Raw genomic sequence first — 15313 nt, forward strand, 5'->3', positions numbered from 1 at the left:
TAAAATAAGTTTCTCATTGAAAGATGGGAATCTGTAGGATTTTCTCTTGAGAATGAATTTTGACCACATTTCCACTACATTCGTAAATTATCAGTATTCATTCTTATATAGCTGAGCATCTCAAAGATAACTATTGTCTTTCTTTAAATCTACACCACATATACCATGTAGAACAAACATGCATCATTGACAAATCATTTAAATTTGATCAGATAGGTGTGTTGTAACTGTTGCCAAATAATTACATTAACATACACGGTGTACAAAACATTAAGAACACCTTAATTTTTAGTTGCACCCCCCCCCCCCCCCCGAACAGCCTCAATTTGTCGGGGCACGCACTCTATAAGGTGTCAAGCGTTCCACAGGGATGCTGGCCCATGTTGACTCCAATGCTTCCCACAGTTGTGTCAAGTTGGCTGGATGTCCTTTGGGTGGTGGACCATTCTTGATACACATGGGAAACTGTTGAGTGTGAAAAACCCAGCAGTGTTGCAGTTCTTGACACAAACCGGTGCGCCTGGCACCTACTACCATACCCCGTTTAAAGGCACTTTAATTATTTTGTCTTGCCCATTCGCCCTCTGAATGGCATACATGCTCAATCCATGTCTCAATTGTATCAAGGCAAGTGAAATCAATAAGATATCATAGCTTTCTATGTCATGGAAAGAGCAGGTGTTCATAATGTTTTGTACACTTAGTTGCTAAGAAAGTAGGGTGACTCCCCTAGTGGGTCTCGACCCCAGGCCACCAGCACCAATGACAAACGCCCTAAACACTGTTCCAATAAGGGATATCCCTAGGGCATGTATTTATTGGGCCAGTGTAGTTAGGGCCTGTCCAGAAGCAAATCCTAACCCCTTATCCCTAGACACTTGTGTAGATTAAACAACTTGATAGGTGTAAGCAATAGGGTGAATGCACTTTGAAGAATCTGTCAGCTCTGTTAAAAGTACACTCAAGAAAAAACGTTTTTATTCATCATAGTGATTCAGGTGTATCATTAAAACAGGTTAACATGCCCCACCAACATTAGACAACTATACAGAAAGCCCTAAAATTGCAGAAACAAGTAAATAAAATCAATGATGAGAACAGTCAGATTAACTGATACCTGACATGGATATGGTGGCGTGTTGGGAAGATCGGAGTACTGTGATCCAACAGGTTATGAGTTCAAATCCCAGGTGAGGATAGGAGCGAAAATAATTGTATTTGTCAAACGGCAGTCAAGCATCGATCATCATGTCACCAGAATAAGACCCTCTATTTATTGGAAAGGAGCATCAAGCTCATCACTGCACTTTCACCTCCCTGTGAAGTTCATGACTTACACTGAACAGAAATATAAACACAACATGTAAAGTGTTGGTCCCATGTTTCATGAGCTGAAATAAAAGATAACAGAATTTCCATATGCACAAAACCTTATTTCTCTCACATTTTGTGCACAAATTTGTTACCATCCCTGTTAGTGAGCATTTCTCCTTTGCCAAGATTATCCATCGACCTGACAGGTGTGGCGTATCAAGAAGGTGATTAAACAGCATAATCGTTACACAGGTGCACCTTGTGCTAGGGACAATAAAAGGCCAATCTAAAATGTGCAGTTTTGTCACACAACACAATGCCACATCTGCTGCCATCACCTCATGCTTCAGCATGATAATGCAAGGCCCCATGTCGCAAGGATCTGTACACAATTCCTGGAAGCTGAACATTTCCCAGTTATTCCATGGCCTGCATACTCACCAGACATGTCACCCACTGAACATGTTTGGGATGCTCTGGATCGACGTATACGACAGCGTGTTCCAGTACCTGCCAATATCCAGCAACTTCACACAGCCATTGAAGAGGAGTGGGACAACATTCCACAGGCCACAATCAACAGCCTGATCAACTCTATGCAAAGGAGATGTGTCGCGCTGCATGAGGCAAATGGTGGTCACACCAGATACTGACTGGTTTTCTGATCCACGCCCCTACTTTTTTTTTTTAAGGTATCTGTGACCCACAGATGCATGTGTATTCCCAGTCATGTGAAATCCATATATTAGGGCCTAATTCATTTATTTCCATTGACTGATTTTTCTTGTATGAACTGTAAGTTCGTAAAATCTTAGAAATTGTTGCATGTTGCATTTTTGTTCAGTATATTTCATCTGTAGTCTAATAAACTTAGTCGTAGTGGGAGGACCACATACCATATCATCGTGGTTTACTTCGATATGATGTCAAACCAACAAATTATCGGTAGGCATTTACAAAGTTGAACAGAAACTAGCTGTTTCCATCATAGGTGTCGTGATTTTATTTTTTATATGGCTTATGACATGTTCATATGCTATCTGGGGGGCCTGACCTCCGGGGGGACCCCAACTCGTGAGTGCTACGCCAGTGGTTAGGGCGTTAGTCATTGAGGGCCTGGGTTCGAGACCCGCTCGGGGAGTCACCCTACTCTCACAATCTTAGCAATACAGTATATGTTAATGTAATTATTGCTGTTTTGAATTGCATTTATCAGGCATTTAGATTGTTTATATGGAATTTTCGTTAGAACATCTGGAAATATTATTTATACGTCTTTGTTTATTACCATAATAAGTATAGATTTCTCCTCTTTTACGCATTTCTGTAACTTTGGCTACCAGCTTTGTGCCTTTGTGCATGACCTCCAGATGCTTTTTCAGGTTTGATGTGGTGTTTCCGGAAGAAGAGATCAATGATGCCTTTGCAGAGTTAACATTTGACAAACATTTTCTTTCTCCTCGATTAACTTAAAATAATGGGAGCATTTTCACAAGGAAAAGGTCAAGCGGGGTAACACAGCTGCGTTCTTTCTTAGATTTGTGGCTTTACGCCTACAGCTTGAATTCCGTAAGCATGAGACAAGGCGTTAAAATATATATATAACACGCCAGTAGAGATATGCTTATGAAAATAACATATATTGTAATAATATTACAATATTTGACGACAATACCTGATTATATTACGCCATTACTCATAAAAGTAATATATTACACCCAACACTGGTCCCAAGTGATTCTGTTGCAATTTGTCTATTTGTATAGTTTTGGTATAACTGGCATCATCATTGCTTAAAAGAGCGACTTACAGTTAGTGAGTGCATACATTATTTTTTGTATTTTTCATACTGGCCCCCCGTGGGAATCAAACCCACAACCCTGGCGTTGCAAACGCCATGCTCTACCAACTGAGCTACATCCCTGCCGGCCATTCCCTCCCCTACCCTGGACGACGCTAGGCCAATTGTGCGCCGCCCCATGGGTCTCCCGGTCGCGGCCGGCTATGACAGAGCCTGTATTCGAACCAGGATCTCTAGTGGCACAGCTAGCACTGCGATGCAGTGCCTTAGACCACTGCGCCACACTTCCTTATCACTTCTTCTGACCTGACCTCGGCCCACATTCCTCACTCCTCCCTAATCCACAGCTATCCAACCTTATCAGTGACTGAAACCAGACTGTTACCCTCTCCATAGGATCCATGAGATTTAACAATAACATTATACATGTAACGTAGTTCTAGTATAGGAACATGAATAAGTATATATGTCAAGCTAGAATCCAACAGTCCCTCCTTTTTGAACATACTGTTCAACATTACATAAACTTTGAAATTACTTATAAATGAACAAAAAATAGAACATGATTAACATTCTCAGTTGATTTGTATGTTTACACCTCCAAGACTTATGGTCTCTGATCTATAATCACACTATTCCCCCCTCTCGTTGTACAACTGATAAGGACATTTCAGCTGGAGCTTTTGACTTTCTCCATTTCAGCTTCCGGGTTCCTAAGAGAGTGTAGCACAAGACTTGAAAAGCAAAAGGAAACACAAAACGTAAGTATTAATAATGCGCTAAGCTATGCATATTTAGATATACAAAAAAAATCTGAAGTTTGATAACATGACAATTCCCACTCTCTCTTAGCCTGACTCTATACCTTCGGGATACTGTTCTGCTGGGGTCCACAAAAAGGAAGGCCCTAAAAAACCTCCTCATGCTTTCACCCAGTCTTCCCCGTTAGACCACAGGTTACAAAAGGCCATATCATCACGTTGCCCCCCATCTCCTTCTTCCTCCATGGCCACCCGATATACACGTGCGGTGGCCTTAATCAACTACCTCATCTTGAGGCAAATCAGCACTGTACACCCGTTTCAACATCAATGCCTTCAGAAGGTGATATCCCAGCAATGCTAACAAGATAACTCCTGCCCCCATTAACACTGCCCATGATGCATACAGGACTTACAGTTGGCTTTTGATGTTATTCAAAGGCAGCTTTTTGAATTGAAACTTGTGCTTAGTGCAAGGAAAACAAAATGTATGGTTTTCTCTGCCCTGAAAGTAAACAGATGGAGTCACTTGCAGACTTTAACTATAAAAGGGACATGCCCTTTAAGGTGCATCCTTTCTAACCCATAAAGAACCTACTAAAATCAAATTAAAAGACCCCACACAATTAAATGAGAGAAGGTATTAACACCACAAACAAATATTCATAACTGGTGGGTTGTGTGTGCGTGTGCTGGTGTGTGTGTGGTAAAACATAGGGCAAAAATCTGAGTATCTTTATACTTTATAAATTGGAGAATTTCACTAACTGCTCTCCCAAGACAACAGCCTCAGGAAACATTTCAAAGAGAGAGATAGGGTCACCCCTTCCTCTCCTGGAGGAGAAAATGTACATTTCGTTAGTTTTCACTATGCTAAATCTTAAATCAGCAACACTAAAGTTTTAATTACAGACAAAACATGATAACTTCGGTTCACCGGGAGTCCACTGTCCTCCCTACACTCATTAATATATATTGTATGAAAATGTATGCACGCACTAACTGTAAGTCGCTCTGGAAAAGAGCGTCTGCTAAATGACAAAATTTTTTAAAATGTAATTAATCGTTTGTGTTTTAATCCATCCCAACGTTTATGTACCATTTATGTAGCCTGTACTACCCTTAGACACGTCGGCATTCCTCTCGCCACCGAGTCTAACGATTGACTCCCATACATGACTGGTCTCTATTTTCTCCATGATGTTGCGTAACCACCGCACTACAACATTTTAAAAGGTCATTTTAGGTTTGGTAACCCCAATGCTGTCGCTTGACAGAATTGCTTCTTCAAACAATTACTCACAATATTAACTCCACTCTAATTTCATGTGCTCTTAACAATTTATCTGAATTGCGATCTAAGAATGGTAAATCTGAACTATTAATTATGGGCAATTTTAATATTGATTGGAGTGTCCGATCCGCTGAAAGATATTTGCTCTGATAACTGATAACTAACCCTTTGGGGGTTGGGGAGGCTTCGGCGGTGGCAGGGGAGGTCGCGGGGGTGGATTTGGCCGTGGCGGTGGTTTCGGAGGTGGCAGGGGAGGTCGCGGCGGTGGCTTCAGGGGGGGTAGAGGAGGCGACCGTGGAGGTGGACGTGGTGGGTTTAGAGGTGGAAGAGGTGGAGGATTCGGGGACAAGCCCCAGGGCAAGAAGATCAAGTTTGATGATTAAAATCCTGGTCTATTTTACTATTTTGAAAAGACTCCGTCTTATCACCATACCTATATGCTGGGAGAGCCTTTTGGATATTTCAGAAAGCTGCATTGATATAACTGTAATGGGCTCATTAGGGCTCCCCCCCCTGCACGCCCCCCCCCCCCAAACCCCAATCACCAAAACTTATCTTCACCTCAGCTTGAGAGCTGCCTGTGAGTTTTGAAATGTCCCTACTGCCCATCTGCATTATCCATCAGTTGTTTTAGTTTTTCCAAAGGAGTAAAATGGAATGTCTGGCAACCCTGTTTGCTGTGGGAAAGAATAAAAAAATGAAAAATAAACCTGTTGGTTCAGGTACATATTGTAAATTCAACAATTTGTATTTCATTTGACCTTTTGTAAAAAGTGCTGTATCCTTATGTTTTATTTTGTTATTTTAGTTTGCTCTAGGTGCAAAACTTTGACCGTACATTTGCAAGGCATATTGTAATGGATAGAAAGATTAAATCAGAGCCGATGTCTGTTAGGCGTTTAGAACCTGGTAAATTGGTGTACTGGCATGTTTTGGGTGGGGTACAGTCAATGTCTTACGAGTCAGAGGACTAGAGGATGGCAGGTAGCTTAGTTTGTGCCAGTAACCGAAAGGTCGCTGGTTCTAATCCCCGAGCCGACTAGGTGAAAAATCTGTTGATGTGCCCTTGAGCAAGGCACTTAGCCCTAATTGCTCATGTAAGTCGCTCCGGATAAGAGCGTCTGCTAAATGACTAAAATGTAAAAATGTAAATAACTGAGCCTAGACGGCCGAATCCTAAAGATCCATTAAAATCTACCCTGATTGATATTATTTTGACATACTCCAGATAAATATGTTGCTAGTGGGGTTTTCCCACTGGATTTTAGTGACTATTGCCCAGTTGTCTGTGTCAGAGATGTGAAAATGCATAAATCTAAGCCTAGTGTCATCACTAAGTGGAACTTTAAAAACTTTAGTGAACAAGCTTTTTTACATTAACTTTATTTTAGTGACCTTGATTGTATCTCAACTATCCCTGAACCTGATTTAGCTTTAAGCTTTTTTGCTAATGTCTTCAATACTATTGGAGATAATCATGCCCCCTTCAAAACTCTGAGAGTTAAAGGTAAATCGAATGGCTGGTTCATTCCTGATTATCCGAAGTCATTCGTAAGAGAAATGTTGCCTGGGTCAAGGCAACTATTGGCAATATTTTAGGCAACTGAGGAATCAATGTGTAAGACTGATCAAAAAGGCTTAGTCTGATTATTATGTAACCACTCTTTCTGATTGTAAGGGGAACCTGGATACATTCTGTAAAACTGTCAAATATATGAAGGGTTGCACTTCCTCCTTTCTGCCCCAACAAATTCATTCAGACTCTGGCCCCATTATGGACAAAAATGCCATCATTGATGCATTTAATCGTCATTTTATTTCAGCAGGCTATCTTTTTGAAAGAGCGTCTAACCCTTCTATCTCTAATAGTGGGCTAAACGCTGATTCGGGAATTTTGCAGATTGACTGACAGATTGGAAGTCAAGTTTTTGCATTTCGGCAACTCACAGAAAAATAAGTCCTTGATGTGTTACTTGCTTTAGATACCAAGAAATCGACATGGGCGGACTAATTGGAGCCAGGTCTGGTTATGTGTGCTGCCCCCCACATTGCTGGCTCAGTAACCCATATCTTAAATCAAACACAGTTTATGTGCTGCCACTCCATAAGGGTGGTAGTAGTGATCTTGATCATTGTCTACAGGCTTCCATGTCTAGCCAAGATCCTCAAATATTTGGTAAATAAGCAACTTCGCTCTTTTTTATCTGAGCATGGTATTTTGAAAATAAATCAGTCTGGATTTAGGCCAAGGCACAGCACTAATGATATTGTCAATGCTTTAGACGCTAAAATGAATTGTGCTGCCTTGTTTGTGGAAGTGTCAAAAGCGTTTGATACTGTTGTTCATGCTATTTTATTGAACAAGTTATCCTCGATTGGCCTGGACTCTGACGCCTGTTCTTGGTTTCATGATTATCTTAGTGACAGAACATCTATATGCAGATGATACTATTATGTACGCAATTGCCCCGACTGCTGACCTGGTTGTGACAAGGCTACAGTCCCATTTTGCAATTGTGCAGGAAGCCCTTCCTCATTTAAAACTCGTGCTTAATATGGGCAAAACTAAATACATGTTGTTTTCAAGTTCTCATAATATTGTCTCAGATGGATTATATCTTCACTCATCGGATAGTTCCATAATCAAACAAGTCCCTGCATACAAATACCTTGGTATTTGGATTGACAATGATTTATCGTTTTTACAGAAACAGATCTTGTCTCTCTCTAGTCAGCAGGAAACAGATTGTGCAGTCAACCTTTCTACCTGTTTTTGATTATGGATACTATTTATCAAAGTGCAGCTGCCTCTACTCTTAAACACCCAGATGCTGTTTTTCATAGCGCCCTTCGTTTTATCACAGGAGACAGTTGTATTACTCATCACTGCATTCTTTACCAAAAGGTTGGCTGGACCTCTGAAGTCACGTAGATCACATCATTACGCTCTTTTTGTTTACAAATCCCTGCTCCACAAGCTTCCGACTTACCTAACGTCACTGTTAAAATTTAAAATGCTAAGTTATCAAACCCGTTCACAGGGTTGGTTAACTCTGGAGAATCCTTTGGTGTCTACAGAGTTAGGTAAGTCAGCCTTTAGTTTTCTTGCTTCACATGTTTGGAATGATCTCCAAAATACATTTCGAATAGATGCGTTAGTGTCCCTAGGGCAGTTCCGACAGAGGATTTTTATAATGAAGAATGTGTTTGTTTTAGTTGACTGTGCTTTGTGTATATTGTGTATATTTATGTTTGTCTGTGCAATATGTGTTGTGCTGTATTTTATTTGTTTTATATTGTCTTTTATTTTTTATGTATTTTATGAAATTGTATATGCAGGGCTCCATTGTAAAATAGACACTGGTATCAATGGTGACTCCCTGATTTAAATAAATGTAAATAAATAATAACAAAGTGGTTGAATACTTTCTAAAAACATAATTCCACTCTGACATTCTGGTGTATTGTGGGTAGGCCAGTGACAAAAAATCTAAATGTAATACATTTTAAATTCATGCTCTAACACAACAAAATGTGGAAAAAGTCAAGGGGTGTGAATACTTTATGAAGGCACTGTAGGCTATTGTGTGGGGGTCGTAATAATTACAACCGTATAGGCATAATTTAAAATAATAATGATAAAGGAAACAAAAATTGCGAGGCAGAGCATGCCCAGAGCTTGTGGCTGAGCAGTACCAGAGCAAAATTGGAGCAGGAGAGAAGGTCAACACCATTTTAAAAATCTGCTCGAATTATGATATGCTCCTCGCTCCACACTCACCCACTTACATGCTCTGGCATTCAAAAGCCACCCTGCTTTAGGCTATTAAAGAAATGTCAATGAATAATCATATCAATGGATGGAATCAGTGCATAACAAATTAGGCCTAATTAAACAGAAGAACAGTTAAGTTGTTCAAACAAGATACTAAGTCGTTTGAACAAGATAATTCCAGGTTGTTGTTTTTTCCTTGGGCTTCAAGGCTTCCATGCATGTAGGATAGCAGCCTACACAAGAAATAACCAATATTGGTAGCAATCTAGATGTCAATGTGATACAGTCTACTCAATGGGGAGAGCGTGAATGGCAACAACACTGGGACACAGTGTCCACCTTAGCTGTCACTACCCTGTCACACAGGCTGTGTGATTCGGTTCACTTGGCTCTCAGCTGCGCGACATACTTTGGTGTCCGTATAACCTCTCAACAACATTGTTCCATAATGTTACAGTATTAGCTAAACCTGTTCACTTTACTAGTAGTATGCAAACATTTGGTGACACAGAAAGAAAGGAAAATGTTGTGAGTCTGGTCAAATAATCAAGATGATGAACCCTGAAGATGGGACAAAGGTGGCCCAAAGGAAACCAGCTGTTCTAACCCCTACATTTCCCCATTCTTCCAAGAGCTCAATGGGTTTGAATGACGACCTCTAGTGATGTAAGTACACACACACACACACACACACACACACACACGTTGGTTTTACTTTCCAAGTGGGGACCAAAAATTTTATTCCCATTCAAAATCCTATTTTGCCTAACCCTTAACCTAACCCTAACCTTAACCCCAAACCCCTAACACTAAAACTAAACCTGCCTCCTAACCCTAATTGTAACCCTAACCCTAAAATATCATTTTTCCTTTTGGGGACCGGTAAAATGTCCTCACTAGTAAAGTTAGACCACATACGCACACACACGACACCAGCTTGATGTGTCCCTTGTCACCAATTATTTTACCCACAGTCTCGCGTCGTTGTCACGCTTCCCATGGAGGTCTGGAGAATTGTATATAGCAAAAAACGGTTTGAATGGTCTGCTTGCTGCCATTGCAAGATTTTGATTCGATGTTACATTTCAAGAACCCTCTCCCACATGCCGTTGGTGCTACGTGTTATGTTCATCACTGTTTTTAGACCGGGAAGGACACATTTTGCAGAGAGTTGTTCCATATGCTAGTTTGCAACATTGCAAAAAATTGAAGAAAAACTGAATTATGTTTTTCCAGTAGTGTGCTCTATGCATAAAATCAACATACATTAACATATTTTGATGGGGTTTTAATCTGCGATTTCCTAGCCATCCTCACGCACTGTTGCACCTACGACACTTAATCTAGTGAGCACTATTGGAGCTCCGCCCAAGCAAGGCATTTGATTGGTTTGATGTGTTGCGAGGCATCACTGATTTACACCGGTTTCCCACCCCTATCTAGCTATTTTTCTGCCATGAACTTCCCCAGGCTATCCCATTTTAGGGAAGCCTGGTTCGCGTCGAGGCTACCCACAGAGTAACAGCCCTGGTGCTCTCTGTCTCTCATTCTATTCTTTATTTTTCTATGCTTGTCCTAGGGTAAGAAGAGCTGACAAATCAGAATTGAGGAGGATTGTTACAGAGCCCCATTAGGAATGCCTGATGCTCTCCTGCCCAAAGTGTCCCGTTGTGTGTTTCACTGCCTCTGACCCCCTTACTCCGAATAGTTGCACCAGGGATGCTGTAATATGTTTTACAGTACGGAAAATAGTACTGCAAAATATATTACAGCATCTGTGCTGTAAAGCAAAATTACAGTATTAATCTGGCAACTCTGGTGCCAGTATAATGCTGTACATTTACAGGGAAAAGTTTTATATTGTGTTGTTTATGATTTTGTTGTCATGGAGGGCTGATTGGGCTCAAATGCTGCTCTCGGAATGGCATGCTTTGAGCACTACCGAAAAGTGCGATTTGTATGTGAACAATTTATGCCATATGCTGCTTTTGCTATAGGCCTATTGTTTAAATTTTTGTTGGTGACCCTTTGATATCTTGATAATTTGCAGCTGTTTAAGTATTTTAAAAGTGCGCAAGTTTGAGCATGTGTACGTTAGGCCTATATATATATATATATATATATATATATATATATATATATATATATATATATATATATATATATATATATATATTTTTTTTTTTAAATCAGCATGAATTAGATTGAGCAACAAAAGCCCCACTCGTGGTGTTATTTCTTAAATAAACGTGTTTTTGACAGTATGTAGCAGAATACCACGGGGGAGTTTAGAAGGGAGGAATTCCATACACTATGCAGCTGTTGCAAGAGCGCATTTTTCACTGGCTGTCCACTGGTCACAAAAACAATTAGGTGGTGGGCCGTAGCAAGCTATATCATTTAGTTTTCGAGCTGATCGATCTCTGTCGAGGAAGGATCTGGTTTTTACATATTGTGTATATTTATTTATTCTGAACACATTTCCGTTTGTTGTCAATTCTTGCACACTTCTTCAATATACTTACTTTTATGTTCGCTAGCTGGACAGGCAAACACTACCGAGTACTAAACTGTAAACCAATCAAAACTCAAAGATCATACATTTCCTGTAGGTCTTGACCAGGTTTCCACACACTGCAGCAGGGATTTTGGCCCACTCCTCCATACAGACCTTCTCCAGATCCTTCAGGTTTCGGGGCTGTCGCTGGGCAATACGGACTTTCAGCTCCCTCCAAAGATGTTCTATTGGGTTCAGGTCTGGAGACTGGCTAGGCCACTCCAGGACCTTGAGATGCTTCTTACGGAGCCACTCCTTAGTTGCCCTGGCTGTGTGTTTCGGGTCGTTGTCATGCTGGAAGACCCAGCCACGACCCATCTTCAATGCTCTTACTGAGGGAAGGAGGTTGTTGGCCAAGATCTCGCGATACATGGCCCCATCCATCCTCCCCTCAATACGGTGCAGTCGTCCTGTCCCCTTTGCAGAAAAGCATCCCCAAAGAATGATGTTTCCACCTCCATGCTTCACGGTTGGGATGGTGTTCTTGGGGTTGTACTCATCCTTCTTCTTCCTCCAAACACGGCGAGTGGAGTTTAGACCAAAAAGCTATATTTTTGTCTTATCAGACCACATGACCTTCTCCCATTCCTCCTCTGGATCATCCAGATGGTCATTGGCAAACTTCAGACGGGCCTGGACATGCGCTGGCTTGAGCAGGGGGACCTTGCGTGCGCTGCAGGATTTTAATCCATGACGGCGTAGTGTGTTACTAATGGTTTTCTTTGAGACTGTGGTCCCAGCTCTCTTCAGGTCTTTGACCAGGTCCTGCCATGTAGTTCTGGGCTGATCCCTCACCTTCCTCATGATCATTGATGCCCCACAATGTGAGATCTTGCATGGAGCCCCAGACCGAGGGTGATTGAACTTGATCTTGAACTTCTTCCATTTTCTAATAATTGCGCCAACAGGCTGCTTGCCTATTGTCCTGTAGCCCATCCCAGCCTTGTGCAGGTCTACAATTTTATCCCTGATGTCCTTACACAGCTCTCTGGTCTTGGCCATTGTGGAGAGGTTGGAGTCTGTTTGATTGAGTGTGTGGACAGGTGTCTTTTATACAGGTAACAAGTTCAAAAAGGTGCAGTTAATACAGGTAATGAGTGGAGAACAGGAGGGCTTCTTAAAGAAAAACGAACAGGTCTGTGAGAGCCGGAATTCTTACTGGTTGGTAGGTGATCAAATACTTATGTCATGCAATAAAATGCAAATTCATTACTTAAAAATCATACAATGTGATTTTCTGGATTTTTCAACACAGTTGAAGTGTACCTATGATAAAAATTACAGACCTCTACATGCTTTGTAAGTAGGAAAACCTGCAAAATCAGCAGTGTATCAAATACTTGTTCTCCCCACTGTATATGGACAAGCAATGACAGAGCGGCATGGACTAAGATTCAGTAGAATATTATAGAATAGAATGCAGTATATACATATGAGATGAGTAGTCCAAGATATGTAAACATTATTAAAGTGACTAGTGTTCCATTTCTTAAAGTGGCCAGTGATTTCAATAGGCAGCAGCAGCCTCTAATGTGCTAGTGATGGCTATTTAACAGTCTGATGGCCTTGAGATAGAAGCTGTTTTTCATTCTCTCGGTCCCAGCTTTGATGCACATGTACTGACCTCGCCGTCTGAATGATAGCGGGGTGAACAGGCAGTGGCTCGGGTGGTTGATGTCCTTGATGATCTTTTTGGCCTTCCTATGACATCGGGTGCTGTATGTGTCTTGGAGGGCGGGTAGTTTGCCCCCGGTAATGCGTTCGGCAGACCACACCACCCTCTGGAGAGCCCTGCGGTTGCGGGCGGTGCAGTTGCCGTACCAGGCGGTGATACAGCCCAACAGGATGCTCTCAATTGTGCATCTGTAAAAGTTTGTGAGGGTTTTAGGTGCTAAGCCGAATTTCTTCAGCCTCCTGAGGTTGAAGAGGTTCTGTTGCGCCTTCTTCACCACACTATCTGCGTGGGTGGACCATTTCAGTTTGTCGGTGATGTGTACGCCAAGGAACTTGAAGCTTTCCACCTTCTCCACTGCGGTCCCGTCGATGTCGATAGGGGGGTGCACCCTCTGCTGTTTCCTGAAGTCCACGATCATCTCCTTTGTTTTGTTGATGTTGAGTGAGAGGTTATTTTTCTGGCACCACACTCTCAGAGCCCTCACCTCCTCCCTGTAGGCGGTCTCGTCATTGTTGGTAATCAAGCCTACTACTGTTGTGTCATCTGTAAACTTGATGATTGAGTTGGTGAACAGGGAGTACAGGAGGGGGCTGAGCACGCACCCTTGTGGGGCCCCATTGTTGAGGATCAGCGAAGTGGAGATGTTGTTTCCTACCTTCACCACCTGGGACCCAGTTGCACAGGGCGGGGTTCAGACCCAGGGCCTCGAGCTTAATGATGAGCTTGGAGGGTACTATGGTGTTGAATGCTGAGCTATAGTCAATGAACAGCATTCTTACATAGGTATTCCTCTTGTCCAGATGGGATAGGGCAGTGTGCAGTGTGATGGCGATTGCATCGTCTGTGGATCTATTGGGGCGGTAAGCAAATTTAAGTGGGTCTAGGGTGACAGGTAAGGTAGAGGTGATATGATCCTTGACTAGTCTCTCAAAGCACTTCATGATGACAGAGGTGAGTGCTACAGGGCGATAGTAATTTAGTTCAGTTACCTTTGCTTTCTTTGGTACAGGAACAATGGTGGCCATCTTGAAGCATGTGGGAACAGCAGACTGGGAAAGGGAGAGATTGAATATGTCCATAAACACACCAGCCAGCTGGTCTGCGCATGCTCTGAGGACGCGACTTGGGATGCCGTCTGGGCCGGCAGCCTTGCGGAGGTTAACATGCTTAAATGTGTCGGCCATGGAGAAGGAGAGGCCACAGTCTTTGGTAGTGGGCCTCGTCAGTGGCACTGTGTTATCCTCAAAGTGGGCAAAGAAGGTGTTTAGCTTGTCTGGAAGCGAGACATCGGTGTCGGCGACGTGGCTGGTTTTCCTTTTGTAGTCCGTGATTGTCTGTAGACCCTGCCACATACGTCTTGTGTCTGAGCTGTTGAATTGCGACTCCACTTTGTCTCTATACTGATGTTTTGCCAGTTTAATTGCCTTGCTGAGTGAGTAGCTACACAATTTTTTACATTGTAGAATAATAGTGAAGACATCAAAACTATGAAATAACACATATGGAATCATGTAGTAAACAAAAGTGTTAAACAAATTAAAATATATTTTATATTTGATTTTCTTCAAATAGCCACCCTTTGCCTTGATGACAGCTTTGTACACTCTTGGCATTCTCTCAACCAGCTTCATGAGGTAGTCACCTGGAATGAATTTCAATTAACAGTTGTGCCTTGTTAAAGTTGATTTGTGGAATTTATTTCCTTCTTAATGCGTTTGAGCCAATCAGTTGTGTTGTGACGAGGTAGGGGTATACAGAAGATAGCCCTATTTGGTAAAAGACCAAGTCCATATTATGGCAAGAACAGTTCAAATACGCAAAGAGAAACGACAGTCCATCATTACTTTAAGACATGAAGGTCAGTCAATCCGGCAAATTTTAAGAACTTTGAAAGTTTCTTCAAGTGCAGTCACAAAAACCATCAAGCGCTATGGTGAAACTGGCTCTCATGAGGGCCGCCACAGGAAAGGAAGACCCAGAGTTCCCTCTGCTGCAGTGGATAAGTTAATTAGAGTTAACTGCACCTCAGATTGTAGCCCAAATAAATGCTTCACAGAGTTCAAGTAACAGACACATCTCAACATCAACTGTTCAGAGGAGACTGCGTGAATCAGGCCTTCATGGTCGAATTGCTGC

General features: G+C 41.9%; 1 pseudogene across 1 annotated transcript in view; it reads left to right on the top strand.

Moving 5' to 3' along the window:
- Window positions 1-31: 31 nt before the first annotated feature.
- The window catches only part of LOC311128644 (tyrosine-protein kinase JAK2-like), a 48122-nt pseudogene continuing 32840 nt past the window's right edge, over window positions 32-15313 (top strand). Inside the window, exon 1 of the transcript XR_014615291.1 lies at window positions 32-9611. The product of XR_014615291.1 is annotated as a tyrosine-protein kinase JAK2-like (transcript). The remainder of the gene's footprint in view (window positions 9612-15313) is intronic.

Source organism: Coregonus lavaretus (assembly GCF_964263955.1).
Source record: "Coregonus lavaretus genome assembly, chromosome: 4".
NCBI lineage: Eukaryota > Metazoa > Chordata > Actinopteri > Salmoniformes > Salmonidae > Coregonus > Coregonus lavaretus.